Raw genomic sequence first — 24,018 nt, 5'->3', positions numbered from 1 at the left:
AACCAGTTGGTCCCCTCTAATCATATTCAACAAAACCTCCAGGACTGTTATGAAAAGTAAGGGTGATATTGGGCATCCCTGTCATGTACCTTTTTCTATAGGTGCAGCACACATTTTATTCCTTCTTTAACTTTCCTATATTGCTTAATCTGCACAGAATTCTAAAAAAGATTTTATTGAAGTAAATTAAAGCAATCAAAACAATGAAAATAATGAAAGTTCATAAAGCAGCACAGTATATCTGAAATAGATTTAATATTAGGTTGGCACTTAAGTACTTAAGACCATTAGGAAAACCAAATTTCACGTTGCACTGTGGAAGGAGTCCTGTGTGTCTGTGTTTCTTGCTTATAAGATAAAATCTCAACAAAATTTTTCAGGATGCTCCAGGCCTTTGGCAACACATAATTTATGAGCTGCTTTTTCACCTAATGTTAAAACTCATCTTCTGAAATGGCAGGAACGCTGTAGGAAGGACCAAAAGGAGGGATAAGCAAAATTGACTGCCAACCTTCCCATGGTCCTCTTTGTCTGGGGTGGGGTGGGGGACCTCAGGGTCAAAAACCAAATATGCACGCCATATCTCTTTTTTCTGGCCCTCACAACTCTCCCCAGGCCTGGTTAGAATATGTCTTTGAAGTCTGAAAACACCTCGTGAATTTCTGAATGGAGGCTGGGGAGAGATGCGTGAGTGTCTGTGGAAACTAGCCTACTGAACAAAGGTGAAATTTGCATGCCCTGCTTGGCCCATTTTTGTCTCTGGCCCCACCCACACCACTGTCATGTGACCCTCAGAAGGTGGTCCACAACAGAATGTATAACAGTATCCACTTACTTCCACGTTCTCTGGGGCGGCTCTTGCCCATTCCCATGTCTACGAATCAAGTTAGGTGGAGGTGGGCAATGTTTTCCTCCTGTAAAGGAATGGGGTTGGGGTAAGAACAGCAGGATAAGCAGTTGTGAATGTTCTCCGGTCTCATGAGCAACGTGCTAAAAGAAAGTTCTCCTTGGCAATAACGGGTAGGAACATTCATGAAGTGGGCACACGTGGGTAAACTGGTCCCAAATCATAGCTGTCAACTTTTCCCTTTTCTTGCAAGGAATCCTATTTGGAATAAGGGAATTTCTCTTAAGAAAAGGGAAATGTTGACAGCTATGTCCCAAATTGTTAAGGGCTTTATATACTAATAGCAACACTTGAACTTGGCCAGGTAGAGCAATGTTCTCCAACCTTGGGCCTCCATCTGTTTTTGGACTACAACTCCCATCATCCCTCGCTAGCAAGACCAGTGGTCAAGGATGATGGGAATTGTAGTCGATCTTAAACAGGCACCAGAGGTGGTACCAGTGGTCATGCTAGCACCTGCAGCCACGTTGGCAACCCCTGGTAAACTAGGCTTTAGGGTGACATCTGAATGGAGCCAAGGTTAACAGGGATAATTAATGCCTGTGATGACTTGTTTTTCATAACGAAAGTCCACTGAGCAGATGTCTGACCAACAGTTCTGTATGTCTGAGTTGGGATTCTAGCAGGAGAAAGTGAAAAAGGGTGTAATGCACGATAACAAATATAAATGAGTGGCTTAGTGTACAAAAAGCAGAAATAGATACAGTCAATTTAAAAACTAGGGACCCTTAGAGAGTGCAGTTGTGGATGTGATTCTATCATTGTCAGATGAATGTCTAAGGAAGTAGGTGCCAACAAACTGATTGTTTAAAATAGAAGTATGAAGCTAATTTTCTCAAACCATTTATTTTAGCTTTGGTGGGGGGTTTTGGGGGGGTTGGGGGTTGGCTGGGGGACGATTTCAAGCCCTGCTAGCTGTGGAGAAGAAGGCGGGCCGCCTCCACCGAGGAGAGTCCGGAGGGACCGCGACCTTCCGTGGCTGCGTTGCCTTGCGCGCCTTCACGCGCCCCTCCCATTCGCCCGCAGCAAAAGCGCCTCTGGAAACAGCATTTTCCTGCGCAAAAAAGCCCCATTTGCAGCTTTCCCCTACGCGTTGGCAGAAAGCAGCAACATGAGGGCAACGAGGACTCTCTTTCCTGTTTACTTCCTGAGAACTGAACTCTTTCAACTGATTGAGCAACAGACTGCAATAAAGCTGGAATGGAGTGTTTAAGTCAGAGCTTTCCAAGAACTGCAGCTGGCTCACTCGTGTTGCAACACAGAGTTTGGAAAGCTCTGGTTTAAGTATTTTGGTCACTTCTTGACAAACCATTGTCTAGAATTTGAATACTGGTGGGCAGTCCCATCATAGATGGGAAAAGGGGCCTCATTTTCCACAGCACTTCCAACAGTACTGAGAAGATTCTTAATACCATGTAGGCAATTTGCACTGGTGTGTGGTGACTGTTGAGAATGCTTTATCACTAAGTGTAAGTGCTTCCTGAGTGCTGGAAGAAAGACCTGCTCCCTGCTGCAAGGCCCCTTTCCACCTTGCCTAGTGGGCCTGGCCCAGACTCACCTTGAACAGCTCAAAGGCTCCTGGGAGGTCAGAGTGACATTGCTGGAACAACTCCTGGGTTGGGGCAACTGGCTAAAATGTTTTTAAATGTTTTAAACAGTTCTAATTTTGGTTCCTCTGTTTTGTTTTTGTTGGGTTGGTGTTGGTTAAATGTTTAGTTTGGGTTATTGCTCATTTTAATTTCGGTATAACTATAAACTATTTATTATCGTTATTATCGCTATTATTGTTATTGTCGTCATCATCATCATCATTGGTTTCTTTGATTTGTTTGTTTGTTGATTGTATAGACTATTTTGTTTTTCAGACTTGGGACCGACACGTTAAGTCCAAAAATATATTTTTAAACAAATATTAATATAGTTCTGCTTTTGTGACTCACCTTAATGGACACAAGTGAAAGAATAGTGGCATAGAGGATTGTCACCTGCAGAGGTGACAATAAGAAGCACTTGGTAAATGGTTGCCATGCCCTTTGGCAAAAGCTTCAGTGCCTAACTGAATACCTCTGGGAAGCCCAATAGCAGGACATGAGGGCAACTGACCAGGCATTTCTTTGTTTGGGACAAACATGAAATTCCAAGGTGAAGCAGCCTATTGGGTTTTTTTAGATATACAGACCACCTCCAAAATATCATGACCTTGGTCCAAAATGGTCTGAACTGAAGTAGCCTGATCTTGAAACTCTGGACCCATCTCAGAGTTTTGCAGGGCTCAGGCAACAATGTCACTTTGATTTCTTGGGTAGGCCTTTTAACCTGCAGATGGTGCATAGTGGGGGTAAGTTGCCTGAGGTGAGGGGAGGAAGCATCAGTCTCCTGGATGTGGGAAAGACATCATAGCCGGGTCTGATTTTGCAGCTCCGAGTATAGGAAGATTGCCCACTTGCAAAATGAAACTGACAATTAAAAGCACATTGTTAATTCTTATTAAAATAAGTGTTGGCATGTGTTTGGCAGCTGCTTGCTTTGAGAAATAATCAGCATACAGTTCCCACTAAAAAAAAAGAAGTGTTTTTTTTTTAAAAAAGAAGGCTGTGGTTTAACCCACAGCGCCGCCCGCATCCCTACTGCACCTTACCTATGCAATAATAACACTACATGTGAGGGTTTGATTAGCTGCTTGTGCGTGAAAACGTGCTCCCTCAGAGTTTGTGCGCCCCCACAAACCTCCGTGTGTGACGGAGCTCCTCAGACATGTCTGCTCTAGTCACTAGTAGAGTCCGACAGTGGCTGTCTGCGGAAGCGTTTCCAGCAAAGAAGTTCCTTAACGGAAACGCGTCTCCTGGACTCACGGCGTGACAGTTTCCTGCGAGGTATGGGTCTCCCTATGGGAGACTCCGATACCTCCCCACTGTTCTCGCTGGAAGCCTCCCTGAGCCCTCCCTCCTGCTCGCATTCCCTCAGAGACCCACTCCTCCCCCTGCTGGTCCCTGCTTCAGCAGTTGAGTCTCTTTCATCCTGCCTGAGTCCCTCCACCACCTGATGCTCTGATGGCAGTTCCCTGACATCCACCTCCCCTCCAGGGCCCCCCTCACCCCCTCCCAATTCCTCCCCCCTGGGAGGTGAAGGGCTAAAACCCCGAAACGAATCTTCCTCATCTTCTGACGTCTCGAACAATTCTCTCCATCGATCGTCGTCCTGGCCGGCTGAATCCTCCTCCTCTTCAGAATCTGGGAACCCCTCCAACTCCTCTTCCTCGTCGGTGGTGGCAAAGTATTCCCTTCGGAACCTCGCTACAGGCTGAGGTTTACGTGGGAACCTCTGATGAAAAGTCTCTATTAAAACCTCGTCATTGACATCCTCTGCCCTAACCCAGGTGTTTTCCGACTCCGGTTCCCCTTCCCACATTACCAAATACTCTACTTGATCTCCCTTCCACCTGGAATCGAGGATCTCCGCTACATGGTAGCTGTGTTCCTTCTCCTCCATTGCTGGTCCCCTAGTGACCCTCCCCTCACTGTCTCCTCTATACGGTGACAGCAACGACCTGTGAAAAACTGGGTGCAGCTTCATGTGGTTCGGTAACCGGAGCCTGAAAGCCACTGGATTGACCTGCTGTATGACTTCAAACGGACCCAGCCTTTTGGGTCTTAATTTCTTACAACCTCCTTTGAATGGCAACCCTTGGGTTGACAGCCACACCTGGTCCCCCACCCTGATGCTTTCACCTTCCCTTCTGTTTTTGTCTGCTTGCCTCTTATATTCCTCCTTAGCCCTGTTTAAGTTGAGTTGGAGCTGGCGATGGATCGCTTCCATTTCTTCCACGAACTGTTCTGCAGCTGGAACGCTCCAGTTCTCCCCCTCCCCCCCAGGGAAGGCTCTGGGATGGCACCCGTGATTAGCCAAAAAGGGGCTCATCCCCGTGGACACGTTCTCTGCATTGTTGTAGGCAAATTCTGCCAACGCCAGCTTCTCCACCCAATCATTCTCTCTGTCATTAACATAACACCTCAAATATTGTTGGAGAACCCCATTTGCTCTTTCCGCCTGCCCGTTGGTTTCAGGATGACGGGCCGTCGAGAAATTAACCTCTACATGCAGTAAGCTCATGAGCTTCCTCCAGAACCTGGAAGTAAATTGTTTCCCTCGGTCTGAAACCACCCTCAAGGGGGCGCCATGCAACCTAAACACATTCTCTACAAACAATTTGGCGGTCTCTTCTGCTGTAACCGCATGTGAGCAGGCTATGAAGTGGGCCATTTTAGTTAACAGGTCTACTACAACCATGATGGCTGTTTTCCCTCTAGACCTTGGCAGATCAGTCATGAAATCTATTGCCACTGCTTCCCACGGTCTCTCAGGTGTGGGCAGTGGTTCTAATAAACCAGCCGGCGCCTGCCTCTCCCCCTTGGCTCTTTGGCATTGTTCACACCCTCTCACATACTCCCGCACATCTTCCCTGACCTTGGGCCACCAAAATTCCCTGGTAACCAGCCACATGGTTTTGTGTTGCCCAAAGTGCCCTGCTGTGGGGCTATCGTGCAGCTGCTTGAGTACTTTCTCCCTCAATTCCCCTTCAGGTATATATAACGCTCCCTTATAATACAATGCCCCATTTCTCTCCTCAAAACCACCGGGTTTGTCTTCCTCCCCTCTGAGATCCCTGAGTTTCCCCTGGGCGTATGCATCCTGCACCGTACCCTCTACCAATTCCCTTTGCCCCACCAAAGTCCCCCCACACACCCAGCGGTCCTCTGGAATGATATGGGTTTCTTCGGGTGCTCCCTCCCCCTCCAAATATTCAGGTTTGCGTGAGAGAGCGTCCGCCCTAACATTCTCTGGGCCTGGCACATAACAAATCTCAAAGTTAAATTTGGAGAACTCTTGGGCCCATCTCAACTGCCTTTGGTTGAGCACTCGCGCCGTTCTCCAGTACTCTAGATTTTTATGGTCCGTGCACACTTGCACTTTATGTTGTGCACCAACTAGCAGATGCCTCCATCTCCGGAACGCCTCATGAATAGCAAGCAGTTCTCGGTCGTACACCGTGTAGTTCCTCTCGGATTTGTTCAGCTTCCGCGAGAAGAAGGCACACGGACGCCACTCCGACTCCTCCTTCCCCGGCTGCAGAAGAAGCACCGCCCCTATGGCTCTGTCAGATGCGTCTGTTTCAACCCTTAGCTTCTTTCGTAAATCCACATGCAGAAGTTGTTCTTCAGAGGCGAAGGCCCTTTTCAGTTCCTCAAACGCTCGCTCCGCCTCCGCCGTCCATACAAACTTCTTCTTACTGCTGAGACAGTCAGTGATGGGCGCCGTCAGATGGGCGAAGTTGCGGATGAACTTACGATAAAAGTTTCCAAACCCTAGGAACCTCTGCACATCCTTCTTGGTTTTGGGTGTTTTCCATTCCAGCACTGCCTGTACCTTGCCGGGATCCATGGCCAATCCCTTGTCTGACAGGCGGTACCCCAGGAATTCCACCTCCTTGGTATGGAACCGACACTTCTCCAGTTTGACCCACAGCCTGTTGGCTTGCAGTCTGCTCAACACTTCTCTGACGTCTCTCACATGTTGCTCCTCATTCTCAGAATACACCAACACATCATCTAGAAAGGCAACGCAATTCTTGTAGAGCAAAGGGCCCAGCACGTGGTTCATAAAAGATTGAAAACACGCGGAGCCTGCTTGTAATCCAAATGGCATAACGAGGTATTCAAACGCCCCCAAAGGGGTAAACATGGTGGTTTTCCATTCATCCCCTTTCCTTATGCGTATCAGGTTGTACGCCCCCCTTAGATCCAGCTTTGTGAAAATCTTTCCCTTCCTCACCATGGTCAAAATATCATCAATTCTGGGCATAGGGAACGCCACCGGTTCAGTCACTGCATTCAGCCGCCTAAAATCACATACAAGTCTCGGCTTGTCCGCATTTTTTTTGTCCACAAAGAACACTGGGCTCCCCCCTGCTGCTTTGGACTCTCTGATGAAGCCTCTCTTCAGGTTCTTGTCAATGAACCCTCGCAACTCCTGCATTTCCCTGTCTGACATGGCATACAACTTGCCCACGGGAAGCTGTGCTCCAGGGAGTAAATTGATCTGACAATCAAAGGGTCTATGAGGTGGTAGTTGGTCAGCTTCCTTCTCGCTGAACACGTCGCTGAGATCTGCATACTGTGGTGGTACCTTCACCTTCCCCATTACTTCAGTCCCTGCTAGGGTGGCTTGGGCCCCTACTGAACCCTTCTCCCCTTTGCAGTGTTCTAGGCAATGTGCTGAACCAAAGGACACCACTCTTTGATGCCAGCCAACCAGCGGATCATGTAGAGCTAGCCAGCTCATTCCCAAAATAATGGGAGCGCCTCCCAGGGTGGCCACATTAAACGCTATCAGTTCTGTGTGCCTTGCCACCCTCATTATCATTGGGACAGTCTGCAAGCGGACTCCTCCTCCCAACAACTCCCTGCCATCAATCGTGGTCACCTGCAGGGGGTTGCTTAAAGGGATGGTCTGTATCTGGTGTTCAGCAGCAAACTCCTTGCTCATAAAATTGCAGGAGCTGCCTGAGTCCAATAGCGCCTTTATTTTTAGGGGGTGCCCATTCTGCAGCTCTAGCGACACTTCAATCACTAGAGCAGGTCGAGGAGCTTCTGGCACGGGCACTTTCACTGCTCTTTGGCCTGGCTGCAGTGCCCCAATTGTGGCAACCAGGCGTTGGCTTTTACCTGCTCCGCTCCCCCTTCTTCTCCCCCCTCAACAGCTCCCACCATCCCTTGCCATTCCTTCCTCTGGGGGCAGACTCTGGCAAAGTGGCCTGGCTGTTGGCAGAGATAGCATTTCCGGGGGCCCTTTCCCTCCTTCTTAGCTCCCTCGCTGGTTTTTGAAAATGCGCGCGCGCGCGCTGTTCCGATTTCCATCGGCTCTGCCGGCGGGAAAGCTGGCTCAGGAATGTCTGGAATGCGGAACTCCTTCCAACGTTCCCCTCTCCCTTCCCGCCTCTCCAAGGCTCTTGCCTCCTGCCGCGCTCCTATGGTCAGCGCAGATTTGGTCAGCTGATCCATAGACTCCGCCCTGGGGCTCCGTGCCAGCTCGTCTTTCACCCCCGAAGAAAGACCTTCTTCAAATAGCATTTGAACGGGTGCCGCCGATAAATCCCAACTCAGTCTGTGAATCAGCATGGTAAACTCAGTCCAATATTCACGGACAGATCGACTCCCCTGCTTACAAGCCATTAGCTGTCTGCGCACCACCCCTTCCTCAATATCGCTGGAAAACATGATATCCATTGCACGAAAGAACTTCATTGTGTCCTTTAGTATGTCATTGTGCGTTGCCATTAGGGGTCGAACCCAGTCTCTAGCCCCTTTCTCAAGATGCCCAATTACAAAAGCAACTCGCGATTCCTCATCAGGGAACTCATCGAACTGCACATTAAGGGCATATTGCATCTCTGTCCTAAAAGCATGGTAGTCCTTGGGGTCCCCCCCAAATTTCTGCACCAATCCTGGTACCTTTCTGGGGAATTGAGTGGCTCTCCCCTTCTTGTCTGCATCCTGAGCCCTTCTCTCCTCCAGCCTCGCCGTCTGCAGGGCCAGTTGAACCTCCAACGCTCGGTATCTATCTTCCAAGCTTGGACCAGCTCCAGCCCCTGCTCCTCCGGTTCCGGTTGGTTCGCTCATGATGCCTTCTCTTGCACAGGCAGCGTACAAAGACTGTCGGACTGCTGTGAGGGTTTGATTAGCTGCTTGTGCGTGAAAACGTGCTCCCTCAGAGTTTGTGCGCCCCCACAAACCTCCGTGTGTGACGGAGCTCCTCAGACATGTCTGCTCTAGTCACTAGTAGAGTCCGACAGTGGCTGTCTGCGGAAGCGTTTCCAGCAAAGAAGTTCCTTAACGGAAACGCGTCTCCTGGACTCACGGCGTGACAGTTTCCTGCGAGGTATGGGTCTCCCTATGGGAGACTCCGATACCTCCCCACTGTTCTCGCTGGAAGCCTCCCTGAGCCCTCCCTCCTGCTCGCATTCCCTCAGAGACCCACTCCTCCCCCTGCTGGTCCCTGCTTCAGCAGTTGAGTCTCTTTCATCCTGCCTGAGTCCCTCCACCACCTGATGCTCTGATGGCAGTTCCCTGACACTACACATAGGCATAGCCAGGATCAATGATGGGGTGGGGGAGGGGGCACCCACCTGTCACCATCAGTGCCAGATTTACCTACAGCTATAAGCTAAACAAGCTATAGCTTAGGGCCCCACTCTCTTGGGGTCCCCCAAAAAATTTAAAGGAAAAATACTGGATGCACATTTCCAAAATATAAGATAAAAACGAAATAAAATAAAATCTACATACAGCAACAGTGTTTTGTGTTGTGTAGGCTCCTATGATGTAAGCAATGGGCCCCGCTTGCTAGCCTGCTCCCTAAAATATCACTGGTTTGCTCATTTTTATATACAGTGGTACCTTGTTGATATCATCAGTGACTTTGCTTTGGCAAAGGCAAGGAAAGTACTGTAATTTAGATCATGTTTGTGTACTATTTCTATACACAGTATACAATGAATCACAATAAAATTATACAGTTGTACGGGGAAGTTGGTGAAGTAAGGTTTAAGGAAAAAATGGATTTGAAATTATATATGTTTGTTTGTTTTTTTCTGTTTTTGTGTGTGTATGTATGTATTGTGTATTGTATGTATTTCTATAATTTGTGAAAATCCAATAAATATTTTATATAAAAAAAAGATATCCAGCGATGTTGGTACTAGATTAAAAAGTTCGGAAACATTCATGAAGGTAACAATCCCAAGAAGAACCAGAAATGTGAGTTATCCTTCAGAATCACCTGCCAGCTCCAATATGTCTCTGGGGAAAGGACTTGATTCCACGCCTAGTGAATTTTGTAAAAGTTCTGTCTTTTCAGACAGGTTAGGCCAGGGATGGGGAACTTACAGCCCTCCAGATGTTTCTGAATTCCAATTCAGCTCCAGCCAACACAGCTGATGGTCAACGATGATGGATGGAAGCTGGAGTCCATCAACACCTCGAGGACAACAGGTCCCCCAACTCTGGTTGAAGTCGTGACCCATGCACTGGCCAAAGGGAAAATTCAATTTGCAAAATTCTTTCTCTTTATTATTTTTCCTTTATGTGCCTTAAACAAACACAACCTTCTGCTGCACCACAGAATAACTTCAGGTGCTCTATTACTTCCTCGGTCCAAGTGGGCACCTCATAATTTAGGCAAAAGGGGAACTGCCATCAATTTGCATTGGTAGGTAAATGCTCTGTGTGAAGTATCCCTAATTTTCACATAGACACTTAGCTATGCCATTGCGGACAGCACAGTAAGATCTGGGGTTAGGAATGAATGATACCAATTATTGTTTGTTTATTCTTTGAAATAATAATAATAATAATAAATTTTATTTATATCCCGCCCTCCCCAGCCAAGCCGGGCTCAGGGCGGCTAACAACAATCAAATAAACAATCAAATAATAACACATTCTAAAAATATTTCATTATAAAAATTAGTTAAAATCAAATTGATGGCAACCGATTAAACAAAATTCTGTGCAGGTTGCCTGAGGAGGGAGTCAGGCTGCGCCCTGACCAAAGGCCTGGCGGAACAACTCTGTCTTGCAGGCCCTGCGGAAAGATGTCAGGTCCCGCAGGGCCCTGGTCTCTTGTGACAGAGCGTTCCACCAGGTTGGAGCCGCAGCCGAGAAGGCCCTGGCTCTAGTTGAGGCCAGCCTAACCTCTCTGAGGCCTGGGACCTTGAGGGTGTTATTATTTGCAGACCGTAGGTTTCTCTGTGGGGCATACCAGGAGAGGCGGTCCCGTAGGTACGCGGGTCCCAGGCCGTATAGGGCTTTAAAGGTTAAAACCAGCACCTTAAACCTGATCCTGTACTCCACCGGGAGCCAGTGCAGCTGGTATAGTACCGGATGAATGTGATCTCGCAGCGAAGACCCCATAAGGAGTCTCGCCGCGGCATTCTGCACCCGCTGGAGTTTCTGGGTCAGTCTCAAGGGCAGCCCCACGTAGAGCGAGTTACAATAATCCAGTCTGGAGGTGACCGTCGCATGGATCACAGTGGCTAGGTGAGGGCGAGAGAGATAAGGGGCCAACTGCTTAGCTTGGCGGAGATGGAAAAATGCCGCCTTTGTTATAGCTGTAATCTGCGCCTCCATAGAGAGGGAGGTATCGAAGATTACACCCAAACTCTTAACGGACGGTGCTGGCACTAATTGCACCCTCGCAAGAGATGGGAGTTGCCCCCTCAATCCCATATCGTCCCGCCCCAGCCAGAGGACCTCTGTCTTCGAAGGATTTAACTTCAACCGGCTCCCACGTAACCATCCAGCCACAGCTTCCAGACATCTGGTCAGTGTGTCTGGGGCCGAGTTAGGATGGCCATCCATCAACAGATAGAGTTGGGTGTCATCAGCATACTGATGGCAACCCAGCCCAAAACTCCGGACAAGCTGGGCGAGGGGGCGCATAAAGATGTTAAAAAGCATCGGGGAGAGAATCGCACCCTGAGGCACTCCACACACCAAGGAGTGACGCGATGACAATTCCCCCCCAAGCGCCACCCTCTGTCCCCGATCAGAGAGAAACGAGCGCAGCCATTGAAGGACTGTGCCCTGGATCCCCACGTCGGCAAGGCGGTGGTCCAGGAGTTCGTGATCGACCATGTCAAAGGCTGCTGACGGATCTAGAAGAATCAGCAGCCCCGACCCGCCTCGATCCAGCTGTCTGCGGAGATCATCTGTTAGGGCGACCAGAGCCGTCTCGGTCCCATGGCCAGCACGGAAGCCGGACTGGAATGGATCCAAAGCAGATGTTTCATCCAGGAACCTACCAAGCTGTTCAGCAACCGCTCTCTCAATCACCTTACCCAGGAATGGAAGATTCGAGACCGGGCGGTAATTGGATAGATCTAAGGGATCTAATGATGTTTTCTTTAAGAGCGGACGCACCACTGCCTCCTTCAGTTCCCCTGGGAATATCCCAGTGCCAAGGGACAAATTGATGATATCCCCCAGGGGGGCCTGCACCTCGTCTGGACACGCTCTAATCAGCCATGATGGGCACGGGTCAAGAGGACAGGTGGTGGGCTTTCCAGCTTGGAGGAATCTGTCCACATCGGCTGGAGATATCCGGTCAAAGTGGTCCAATACTGGACCCGAGGACAGTCGAGGGGCCTCCAGTTCCTTTATTGTACAATCCACACTCAAGGCAGCTAACCATTAAGAATATAAACATAGTAATCAAAATAAATAAATGGCAGCAGCATTGGCTGGTGTGCTGTAGTTGGGAAGAACCGCAGAACCACCTTCCCAACACCAGCGTCACTGCAGCTTACCTGGATGGCACTGGGGCAAAGTGGTGGTGTGGTTGGGGCAGGTGTGTTGGACTGGCAATACCAGCATTGAGAGGGCATCTCTGCTTCCACCATACCAGCTGCTCCTGCATAGCTATACTATTACCAATATATACTGCTTACTCTGTAGGTATTGAATAACTGTAGGCCATTAAACACCATCTCTTTGGCTGGGTCTGTGCTATAGCAGCACTTGCTGGAAGAATACTGGATAAAAGCTTCTTTGGCCTCATCTTCTGAAATGGCAGGAACGCTGTAGGAAGGACCAAAAGGAGGGATAAGCAAAATTGACCACCAACCTTCCCATGGTCCTCTTTGTCTGGGGTGGGGTGGGGGACCTCAGGGTCAAGAGCCAAATATGCACGCCATATCTCTTTTTTCTGGCCCTCACAACTCTCCCCAGGCCTGGTTAGAATATGTCTTTGAAGTCTGAAAACACCTCGTGAATTTCAAAATGGAGGCTGGGGAGAGATGCGTGAGTGTCTGTGGAAACTAGCCTACTGAACAAAGGTGAAATCTGCATGCCCTGCTTGGCCCATTTTTGTCTCTGGCCCCACCCACACCACTGTCATGTGACCCTCAGAAGGTGGTCCACAACAGAATGTATAACAGTATCCACTTACTTCCACGTTCTCTGGGGCGGCTCTTGCCCATTCCCATGTCTACGAATCAAGTTAGGTGGAGGTGGGCAATGTTTTCTTCCTGTAAAGGAATGGGGTTGGGGTAAGAACAGCAGGATAAGCAGTTGTGAATGTTCTCCGGTCTCATGAGCAACATGCTAAAAGAAAGTTCTCCTTGGCAATAATGGGAAGGAACATTCATGAAGTGGGCACACGTGGGTAAACTGGTCCCATATCATAGCTGTCAACTTTTCCCTTTTCTTGCAAGGAATCCTATTTGGAATAAGGGAATTTCCCTTAAGAAAAGGGAAATGTTGACAGCTATGTCCCAAATTGTTAAGGGCTTTATATACTAATAGCAACACTTGAACTTGGCCAGGTAGAGCAGTGTTCCCCAACCTTGGGCCTCCAGCTGTTTTTGGACTACAACTACCATCATCTCTCGCTAGCAAGACCAGTGGTCAAGGATGATGGGAATTGTAGTCCAAAAACAGCTGGAGGCCCAAGGTTGGGGAACACTGAGGTAGAGGATCAGCAACCAGTGCCGATCTCGGAGCACAGGTGTGAAACGCTGACAAGGCCTTACTGTTAGCAATCATGCTACAGTATTCTGCACTAACTGCAGTTTCTGGACCAAGCACAGGGGAAGCACCTTGTATTACAGCATACACTTTAGGGAACTAGAGTCCTCACCAACAAGTACACCGCTTGTATTTGTACTTGCCTGCAGCGGTTGTGCCTTCATAGCCAGATATGTTGCCTGTGTTATACATAGGAGCAACATACACAGGAGCCATGTCTCTAGGAATGGCGGCACCTACAACAAAGTTAAGGAAAAGGAAAGCGTTAAACGTTGTCATCTTTCAAACATATAATGAATCGTACGGAACACGGAAACCTACACATAGCATTTAATCTTTATTATGCAAGTGATAGGTCAAGGGTTTGGCGCCAGTGGGTACCTTTGGGATTTGAGAAAGTGCCATGGGCACCAGTCACCAAATGTAGGTACAACGTAGCGATGCTGAGCCAATGCAAACAAGAACTGAGGAGGAAGGCCAAATGTCTCATGCAACATGGATATTTATCAAGATCTTACACAGGCACCAGAGGTGGTACCAGTGGTCATGCTAGCATCTGCAGCCACGTTGGCAACCCCTGGTAAACTAGGCTTTAGGGTGACATCTGAATGGAGCCAAGGTTAACAGGGATAATTAATGCCTGTGATGACTTGGTTTTCATAATGAAAGTCCACTGAGCAGATGTCTGACCAACAGTTCTGTATGTCTGTCAAAGTTTTTTGGGCCTTTTTACAGACCTCTTCATCTCTAAATAAGGTGTCATTCATCCTCCATCTAAAAGATCCAGCTGTTATTAACTTCATCTCCATCTTTATGGCATTATGGTCGGAGCAGGTTTTTGGGCAGATTTCCACTTTCTTAATCTTTGGAGCCATCCCACTAGTGATCCATATTTGGTCAATTCTAGTCCATGTTATCATGGCTTCAGAAGAGAAAAGTTCCCTCTCTCTCGAGAGGGTTCTTCATTCTCCAAATGTCAATCAGGTCCATATTTTCAGTCATTTCAAAGAAAGTCTTTGGTAGTCTCCCATCTTTGGAGACTACCTGTCTTTGTGATTTGTCCATATTTGTAGATACTACTCCATTCATATCTCCCATCATGATTGAATTATAGTCCATATAGTCCAGTAATGTCTCATGCAGCTTCTTAAAGAATTCCAACTTCCCTTCATTTGGAGCATATATCCCTAATATCAAAAAATTTTCACCTTGAGCTTGAATTTCAATTGCCAAAAATCTTCCTTGTTCATCTTTAAACATCAATTTCAGAGAAAGTTTTTCCTTTGCATAGATTATCACTCCTCTTTTCTTAACTTTATCAGATGAAATAACTTCTTGTCCTAATCTCTTGTTGATCAGTAGTTTTCTATGTAGTCTTGTCATATGTGTTTCTTGTAAACAAATCAAGTCCAAATGTTCTTTTTTCAGTAAATGAAACACATTACTCCTCTTTCGAGGAAGGTTCAGACCATTGCAATTCCAACTTAGAAGTTGCAGAGCCATCCTGTTACTATTCACTTTTACCTCCTGTCGCTCCAAGTAGTTGTTCGTCTTCTGTTGGTGATTTCAGTCCAAATGTTAAATTCAAAATATCTGTTGCTTCCTTTGCCACTGGGATTGATTCCACTTCCACCACCCCTTTCAGAAGGTCTTCCCCATTGTCTTGCAGAAATTGCTCTTTGTCTTGGACAGATCTTATTCTAATTTTCCTTCCCTTGTATTTAAAGGATAGGCCTTGGGGGAATTCCCACCTGAATGGTATTCCGTTCTTTCTCAGTAACTCGACCAGCTCTTTATATTGTGCTCTTGCATCCAAAATATGTTTTGGTATATCTTTGAAAATCTCGACAAAAGAATCTTCAATCTCCAGAGTTCTTTGAAAATGAGGGTTCAATATTTTATCTCTTTCCTCTTTTGATCTTAAAGTTATCAAACAGTCCCTTGGCTTCTTTCTGCCTTGTCTTTTGCCCAATCTAAACGCAGACACTATCTTAATTTCTTCCTTCTCCAACTCCTATTTCGAAATAAACTTAAAAACAGAAGTAGAAAAAAGAGTAATCTGGGACGCAAGTAAAGCCGTTATGCGAGGATTTTTAATACAACAAAATTCAATAAAGAAGAGAAACCAAAATGAGAAGAGGGATAAGATCCTGGAAAAGATAAAGGAAGGAGAAAAGAAACTGAGATCTAAACCAAAGTCCCAGGAGATCTTGAGAGAAATTAAGTTATATCAGACACAATATATGGAACTGATGAATGAAGAAATAGAATGGAAGATTAAGCAAATGAGACAAAAGACATTTGAATCTGCGGACAAATGTGGTAAACTTCTGGCTTGGCAATTGAAGAAAAGGCAAAAACTAAATACGGTTACAAGCCTAGAGATGGAAGGAAAGAACATTTATAAGCCAAATGAGATCAGAAACTGCTTCCAGAGTTACTTTAAAAAATTATATTCACAAGGGCCCCAGAATGAAAGGGACATAGACGAGTTTCTTAAAAAAATTGGCCTACAAAAAATCTCTCATCAAAGTAAAAGGGACCTGAACCAGAAAATAACTGAACAAGAGATAGAAGGTGCCATTCAAAACATGCAATTGGGCAAATCTCCAGGACCAGATGGATTGACTTCCAAATACTATAAAACTTTGAAGGAGTGGCTGTTCCAACCTTTGAAGGAAGTCTGTAATGAAATTTTGGAGGGGGAAAAGGCACCAGAATCGTGGAAAGAAGCGTATATTACACTCATACCGAAAACAGAGACTGAAAAGACTCAGCTTAAGAACTACCGCCCTATATCATTACTTAATTTGGATTACAAAATTTTTGCAGATATTTTGGCAAAAAGATTGAAAAAAGTATTGGTGGAAGAGATTCATAAGGATCAAGCAGGAACATAATAGACATTTTGGAATTATTAGAGGTGAATATAAACACTAAAGCTGTTCTGATATTTGTGGACGCGGAGAAAGCCTTTGACAATATTTCTTGGAGTTTTATGAAGAAGAATCTACATGGGATGAGGGTAGGGCAAGAATTTGAGAATGGTATGGGTGCAATATATTCTGAACAGAAGGCCAAGTTAATTGTAAATAATGTGGTAACGGAAGAATTCAAAATAGAAAAAGGGACACGACAGGGGTGCCCAATTTCCCCATTACTTTTTATATCAGTCCTGGAGGTTTTGCTAAACATGATTAGAAGTGACCAGCTGGTTAAAGGGGTTCAGGTCAGAGCCAAACAGTATAAGTTAAGGGCCTTCGCAGATGACTTGGTACTTACTTTACAAGAGCCAGACACTAGTACGAAAAGGGTTTTAGAGCTAATTCAAGAATTTGGTCAAGTTGCCGGATTTAAACTGAATAAACAAAAAACTAAAGTTTTGGAGAAAAACTTAACAGTCATGGAAAGGGAGAGGTTCCAGAATGAAACAGGTTTGACAGTGGTTAAGAAGGTGAAATATTTAGGGGTTAATATGACATCTAAGAATGTGAATTTGTTTAAAGATAATTATGAGAAATGTTGGTCAGAAGTCAAAAAGGATCTAGAAATATAGTCAAATTTGAAGCTTTCCTTGTTAGGTCGAATTGCAGTTATTAAGATGAATGTATTGCCTAGAATGTTATTTTTGTTTCAAGCATTGCAAATTCTTGACAAGATGGACTGTTTCAAGAGGTGGCAGAAGGACATTTCTAAATTTGTCTGGCAGGGCAAAAAACCCAGGATAAAATTTAAGATTTTAACGGATGCAAAGGAAAGAGGGGGATTTGCCCTGCCGGACTTAAAACTGTACTATGAATCAGCAGCTTTCTGCTGGATGAAAGAGTGGTTGCTCCTCAAGAACACAGATATCTTGGACTTGGAAGGTTTTAATAATGTATTTGGATGGCATGCATATTTATGGTATGACAAGGTTAAAGCGCACAAAGCTTTTAAAAATCACATCGTTAGGAAAGCATTATACAATGTCTGGATCAGATATAAAGATTTGTTGGAAAATAAAACCCCAAGGTGGTTGTCGCCAATGGAGGCTAAAGCTGTGAAAAAACTCAATATGGAGGCTAAATGGCCAAGATATTGGGAAATTTTGGAACAAGAGGGTGATAAATTGAAATTACAGAGTTATGAGAAATTGAAGGCTAAAATACGAGACTGGCTCCACTATTATCAAATAATGGAGGTTTACAAACAAGACAGGAAAATTGGCTTCCAGGTGGAGAAATCAAAATTAGAAACAGAACTGTTAGAACCTAATGCTAAGAATTTGTCAAGAATGTATAACTTGTTGCTGAAATGGAATACACAAGATGAAACGGTTAAATCAGCTATGATTAAGTGGGCACAGGACATTGGTCATAACATCATGTTTGCTGACTGGGAACAGTTGTGGACCACCGGTTTAAAATTTACGGCATGTAATGCCTTAAAAGAAAATATTATGAAAATGATCTATAGGTGGTACATGACCCCAGTCAAGCTAGCAAAAATTTACCATTTGCCTGACAATAAGTGATGGAAATGTTAAGAAATTGAAGGTACTTTCTATCACCTTTGGTGGACGTGCCCGAAGATTAAGGTTTTCTGGGAAATGATATATAATGAAATGAAAAAGGTACTTAAATGTACTTTCCCTAAGAAACCAGAGGCCTTTCTCTTGGGCATTGTCGGCCAATTGGTGCCAAAGAAAGACAGAACTTTTTTTATGTATGCTACCACAGCAGCAAGAGTACTCATCGCAAAGCATTGGAAGACTCAAGATCTACCCACTCTGGAAGAATGGCAGATGAAGGTGATAGACTATATGGGACTGGCTGAAATGACCGGCAGAATCCGTGACCAGGGGAAAGAGACGGCGGGTGAAGATTGGAAGAAATTTAAAATTTATCTTAAGAAATATTGTAAAATTAATGAATGCTAAAATGTTGAGGTTTTAGAGAAAAGGGGGATTACAGCTGTAAAAGATTAAGTAAAAGAAAAGAATAAGGGGAAAATTTGATAAAACTAAGGGCTAGGATTTGCTGAAACAAATTTGGAAATTGGGATGTAGAAAGGGGAGGTATGGGGAAGTCGGCGAAGTAAGGTTTAAGAAAAAAAGGATATGAAACTATACATGTTTGTTTGTGTGCTTGTTTGTTTGCGTTATGTATTGTTTGTGTTTATAAAAACTGTGAAAAACCAATAAAAATTTTATATAAAAAAACAGTTCTGTATGTCTGAGTTGGGATTCTAGCAGGAGAAAGTGAAAAAGAGTGTAATGCACGATAACAAATATAAATGAGTGGCTTAGTGTACAAAAAGCAGAAATAGATACAGTCAATTTAAAAACTAGGGACCCTTAGAGAGTGCAGTTGTGGATGTGATTCTATCATTGTCAGATGAATGTCTAAGGCAGTAGGTGCCAACAAACTGATTGTTTAAAATAGAAGTATGAAGCTAATTTTCTCAAACCATTTATTTTAGCTTTGGTGGGGGGTTGGCTGGGGGACGATTTCAAGCCCTGCTAGCTGTGGAGAAGAAGGCGGGCCGCCTCCACCGAGGAGAGTCCGGAGGGACTGCGACCTTCTGCGGCTGCGTTGCCTTGCGCGCCTTCGTGCGCCTCTCCTGTTCGCCCGCAGCAAAAGCGCCTGGAAACAGCTTTTTCCTGCACAAAAAAGCCCCATTTGCAGCTTTCCCCTACGCGTTGGCAGAAAGCAGCAACATGAGGGCAACGAGGACTCTCTTTCCTGTTTACTTCCTGAGAACTGAACTCTTTCAACTGATTGAGCAACAGACTGCAATAAAGCTGGAATGGAGTGTTTAAGTCAGAGCTTTCCAAGAACTGCAGCTGGCTCACTCGTGTTGCAACACAGAGTTTGGAAAGCTCTGGTTTAAGTATTTTGGTCACTTCTTGACAAACCATTGTCTAGAATTTGAATACTGGTGGGCAGTCCCATCATAGATGGGAAAAGGGGCCTCATTTTCCACAGCACTTCCAACAGTACTGAGAAGATTCTTAATACCATGTAGGCAATTTGCACTGGTGTGTGGTGACTGTTGAGAATGCTTTATCACTAAGTGTAAGTGGTTCCTGAGTGCTGGAAGAAAGACCTGCTCCCTGCTGCAAGGCCCCTTTCCACCTTGCCTAGTGGGCCTGGCCCAGACTCACCTTGAACAGATAAAAGGCTCCTGGGAGGCCAGAGTGACGTTGCTGGAACAACTCCTTGGTTGGGGCAACTGGCTAAAATGTTTTTAAATGTTTTAAACAGTTCTAATTTTGGTTCCTCTGTTTTGTTTTTGTTGGGTTGGTGTTGGTTAAATGTTTAGTTTGGGTTATTGCTCATTTTAATTTCGGTATAACTATAAACTATTTATTATCGTTATTATCGCTATTATTGTTATTGTCGTCATCATCATCATCATTGGTTTCTTTGATTTGTTTGTTTGTTGATTGTATAGACTATTTTGTTTTTCAGACTTGGGACCGACACGTTAAGTCCAAAAATATATTTTTAAACAAATATTAATATAGTTCTGCTTTTGTGACTCACCTTAATGGACACAAGTGAAAGAATAGTGGCATAGAGGATTGTCACCTGCAGAGGTGACAATAAGAAGCACTTGGTAAATGGTTGCCATGCCCTTTGGCAAAAGCTTCAGTGCCTAACTGAATACCTCTGGGAAGCCCAATAGCAGGACATGAGGGCAACTGACCAGGCATTTCTTTGTTTGGGACAAACATGAAATTCCAAGGTGAAGCAGCCTATTGGGTTTTTTTAGATATACAGACCACCTCCAAAATATCATGACCTTGGTCCAAAATGGTCTGAACTGAAGTAGCCTGATCTTGAAACTCTGGACCCATCTCAGAGTTTTGCAGGGCTCAGGCAACAATGTCACTTTGATTTCTTGGGTAGGCCTTTTAACCTGCAGGTGGTGCATAGTGGGGGTAAGTTGCCTGAGGTGAGGGGAGGAAGCATCAGTCTCCTGGATGTGGGAAAGACATCATAGCCGGGTCTGATTTTGCAGCTCCGAGTATAGGAAGATTGCCCACTTGCAAAATGAAACTGACAATTAAAAGCACATTGTTAATTCTTATTAAAATAAGTGTTGGCATGTGTTTGGCAGCTGCTTGCTTTGAGAAATAATCAGCATACAGTTCCCACATTTGGCCTAGACAACAGCAACAACATATTGATAACGGCAATGCAGTAAAATGATTCAAAATGCTGTTTTAAGAGTTGTGTATGGCAAGATTGTTGTGTATGGCTGAGACTGGTCAGGTCTCTTGCCCCACTTCTGGAGCCTACCTGAGAGGCATTTTGTGCCTGAAAAAAGCCCTGGACACTTCTCATAGATGGGTTGCTTTTGCTCAGGGGGAGCTTGCTGAAGGGGTGGAAATTATTGTCACGCTTACTTTGCCTTTCAAAGAATAATGTTTGTCCCATCCATGTAAAGTAAGCTGTGCCTAAGTCTGCAATTCTGTGTGAAATAAGTTCCACTGAGCCAAGAGAGACTTGCTTCTTTGTAAACATGCCAAGGAAAGAGGCACACCTTTCACAGGAAAGATCATAAGTTGATTTTAAGTAGGTTGTCTACTTAAGAACATGTTAGTTGTGGCAAATGTACTCACTGAATTCAGTGAGACTTATTTTGAGAAGACAACTGTGGATTATCTGGCAAATCCTGAGTTTTCCTGGAGTGAGGCAATTCTCAGTAGCTGACACATCATCCTGGCACGCCACTAAAAAGTCAACATTGATCCCACACTGACAAACATCAGCAAGCAAAGCTGGTTAAAAAAGAATGTCAGGATTATTAGCATGCTGCCTTCTATTAACATATAATACCATATATTGAAGAGCATGTTTTTCTTCATGTATAGTACCCAGAACAAACTCAGTTGGTCTCTAAGGGGCTACTGGACATTTTTAAAAAAAGAAGTGTTTTTTTTTAAAAAAAGAAGGCGGTGGTTTAACCCACAGCGCCACCCGCATCCCTACTGCACCTTACCTATGCAATAATAACACTACACATAGGCATAGCCAGGATCAATGATGGGGTGGGGGAGGGGGCACCCACCTGTCACCATCAGTGCCAGATTTACATACCGCTATAAGCTAAACAAGCTATAGTTTGGGGCCCCACTCTCTTGGGGTCCCCCAAAAAATTTAACGGAAAAATACTGGATGCACATTTCCAAAATATAAGATAAAAACGAAATAAAATAAAACCTACATACAGCAACAGTGTTTTGTGTTGCGTAGGCTCCTATGATGTAAGCAATGGGCCCCGCTTGCTAGCCTGCTCCCTAAAATATCACTGGTTTGCTCATTTTTATATACAGTGGTACCTTGTTGATATCATCAGTAACTTTGCTTTGGCAAAGGCAAGGAAAGTATTGTAATTTAGATCATGTTTGTGTACTATTTCTATACACAGTATACAATGAATCACAATAAAATTATACAGTTGAATGGGTATTGGGTAGATGCATTAATATAATCAGTCCTGTTAAATAAGCATACAAAGGTCTGCTGTCCCAATGAACAGTGTAGAGTACTATGGTGATATTGATATTCTATAAAAATGCACTGTACAGGTTATAACACTTAAAAGGTAAAGGTAAAGGTACCCCTGCCTGTACAGGCCAGTCGTGTCTGACTCTAGGGTTGTGCGCTCATCTCACTTAAAAGGCCGGGGGCCAGCGCTGTCCGGAGACACTTCCGGGTCACATGGCCAGAGTGATGAAGCTGCTCTGGCGAGCCAGCACCAGTGCAGCACACGGAAACGCCGATTACCATCCCACTATAAAGAAGAAGAAGAAGAAGAGTTTGGATTTGATATCCCGCCTTTCACTCCCCTTCAGGAATCTCAAAGCGTCTAACATTCTCCTTTCCCTTCCTCCCCCACAACAAACACTCTGTGAGGTGAGTGGGGCTGAGAGACTTCACAGAAGTGTGACTGGCCCAAGGTCACCCAGCAGCTGCATGTGGAGGAGCGGAGACACGAACCCGGTTTCCCAGATTATGTGACTACCGCTCTTAACCACTACACCACACTGGTAAGCGGTACCTATTTATCTACTTGCACTTTGGAGTGCTTTCGAACTGCTAGGTGGGCAGGAGCTGGGACCGAAAGACGGGAGCTCACCCCGCCGCGGGGATTTGAACCGCCGACCTTCTGATCAGCAAGTTCTAGGCTCTGTGGTCTAACCCACAATGCCACTCGCGTCCCGTTATAACACTTAATTTCATATTAATAAAGCTATTTATAATTATTAGTAGTTTGCATCATACATTTACACAAGTGGACACATAGAGGATTGTCACCTGCAGAGATGACAATAAGAAGCACTAGGTAAATGGTTGCCATGTCGTTTGACAAAAGCTTCAGTGCCAAACTAAATATCTCTGGGAAGCCCAATAGCAGGACATGAGAGCAGCTGACCAGGCATTTCTTGAGAGCAAACTTACCAGTAATTGGTCTCTAAGGGGCTACTGGACATTTTAAAAATATATATTATTTAGTTAGTTAGTTAGTTAGTTAGTTAGTTATCTCGACTGTGTCAGATCAACATGGCTACCTACCTGAATCTAGATGCATGTATACTGATCACATAGCAATATCTATAAATGATCAAAATATTCTACAGAAAGAAAATCCATTACATGTAGTATAATTTTTATGTATAGTTGCAGAATACAACCCCCATTATGAAAATGCAACTTGCATGTAAACTCCTGACAAGATCATGCTTCTTCTTCTTACAACTGTTGAATTTTCTGTTTGCAGTATGGTGCCCATTACCGAGTGCTTCTTATTGTCACCTCTACAGGTGACAATTCTCTATGCCACTATTCTTTCACTTGTGTCCATTAAGGTGAGTCACAAAAGCAGAACTATATTAATATTTGTTTAAAAATATATTTTTGGACTTAACGTGTCGGTCCCAAGTCTGAAAAACAAAATACCCTATACAATCAACAAACAAACAAATCAATAGAAACCAATGATGATGATGATGATGACAATAACAATAATAGCGATAATAACGATAATAAATAGTTTATAGTTATACTGAAATTAAAATGAGCAATAACCCAAACTAAACATTTAACCAACCCAACAAAAACAAAACAGAGGAACCAAAATTAGAACTGTTTAAAACATTTAAAAACATTTTAGCCAGTTGCCCCAACCCAGGAGTTGTTCCAGCAACGTCACTCTGGCCTCCCAGGAGCCTTTTATCTGTTCAAGGTGAGTCTAGGCCTGGCCCACTAGGCAAGGTGGAAATGGGCCTTGCAGCAGGGAGCAGGTCTTTCTTCCAGCCCTCAGGAAGCACTTACACTTAGTGATAAAGCATTCTCAACAGTCACCACACACCAGTGCAAATTGCCTACATGGTATTAAGAATCTTCTCAGTACTGTTGGAAGTGCTGTGGAAAATGAGGCCCCTTTTCCCATCTATGATGGGACTGCCCACCAGTATTCAAATTCTAGACAATGGTTTGCCAAGAAGTGACCAAAATACTTAAACCAGAGCTTTCCAAA

General features: G+C 44.9%; 1 long non-coding RNA gene across 1 annotated transcript; it reads right to left on the bottom strand.

Annotated features, from left to right (window-relative positions):
- Window positions 1–440: 440 nt before the first annotated feature.
- On the bottom strand, window positions 441–14,024 carry LOC308581696. The gene is made up of 3 exons (XR_014005178.1): window positions 13,632–14,024; window positions 836–914; window positions 441–465 (listed from the first exon to the last, which is right to left on the bottom strand). It is a non-coding gene; the product is annotated as an uncharacterized lncRNA (long non-coding RNA).
- Window positions 14,025–24,018: the final 9,994 nt, after the last annotated feature.

This window comes from Podarcis bocagei (genome assembly GCF_964188305.1).
Source record: "Podarcis bocagei genome assembly, chromosome: 2".
Taxonomy (NCBI): domain Eukaryota; kingdom Metazoa; phylum Chordata; class Lepidosauria; order Squamata; family Lacertidae; genus Podarcis; species Podarcis bocagei.
This window is presented reverse-complemented; position numbering and strand designations above follow the sequence as displayed.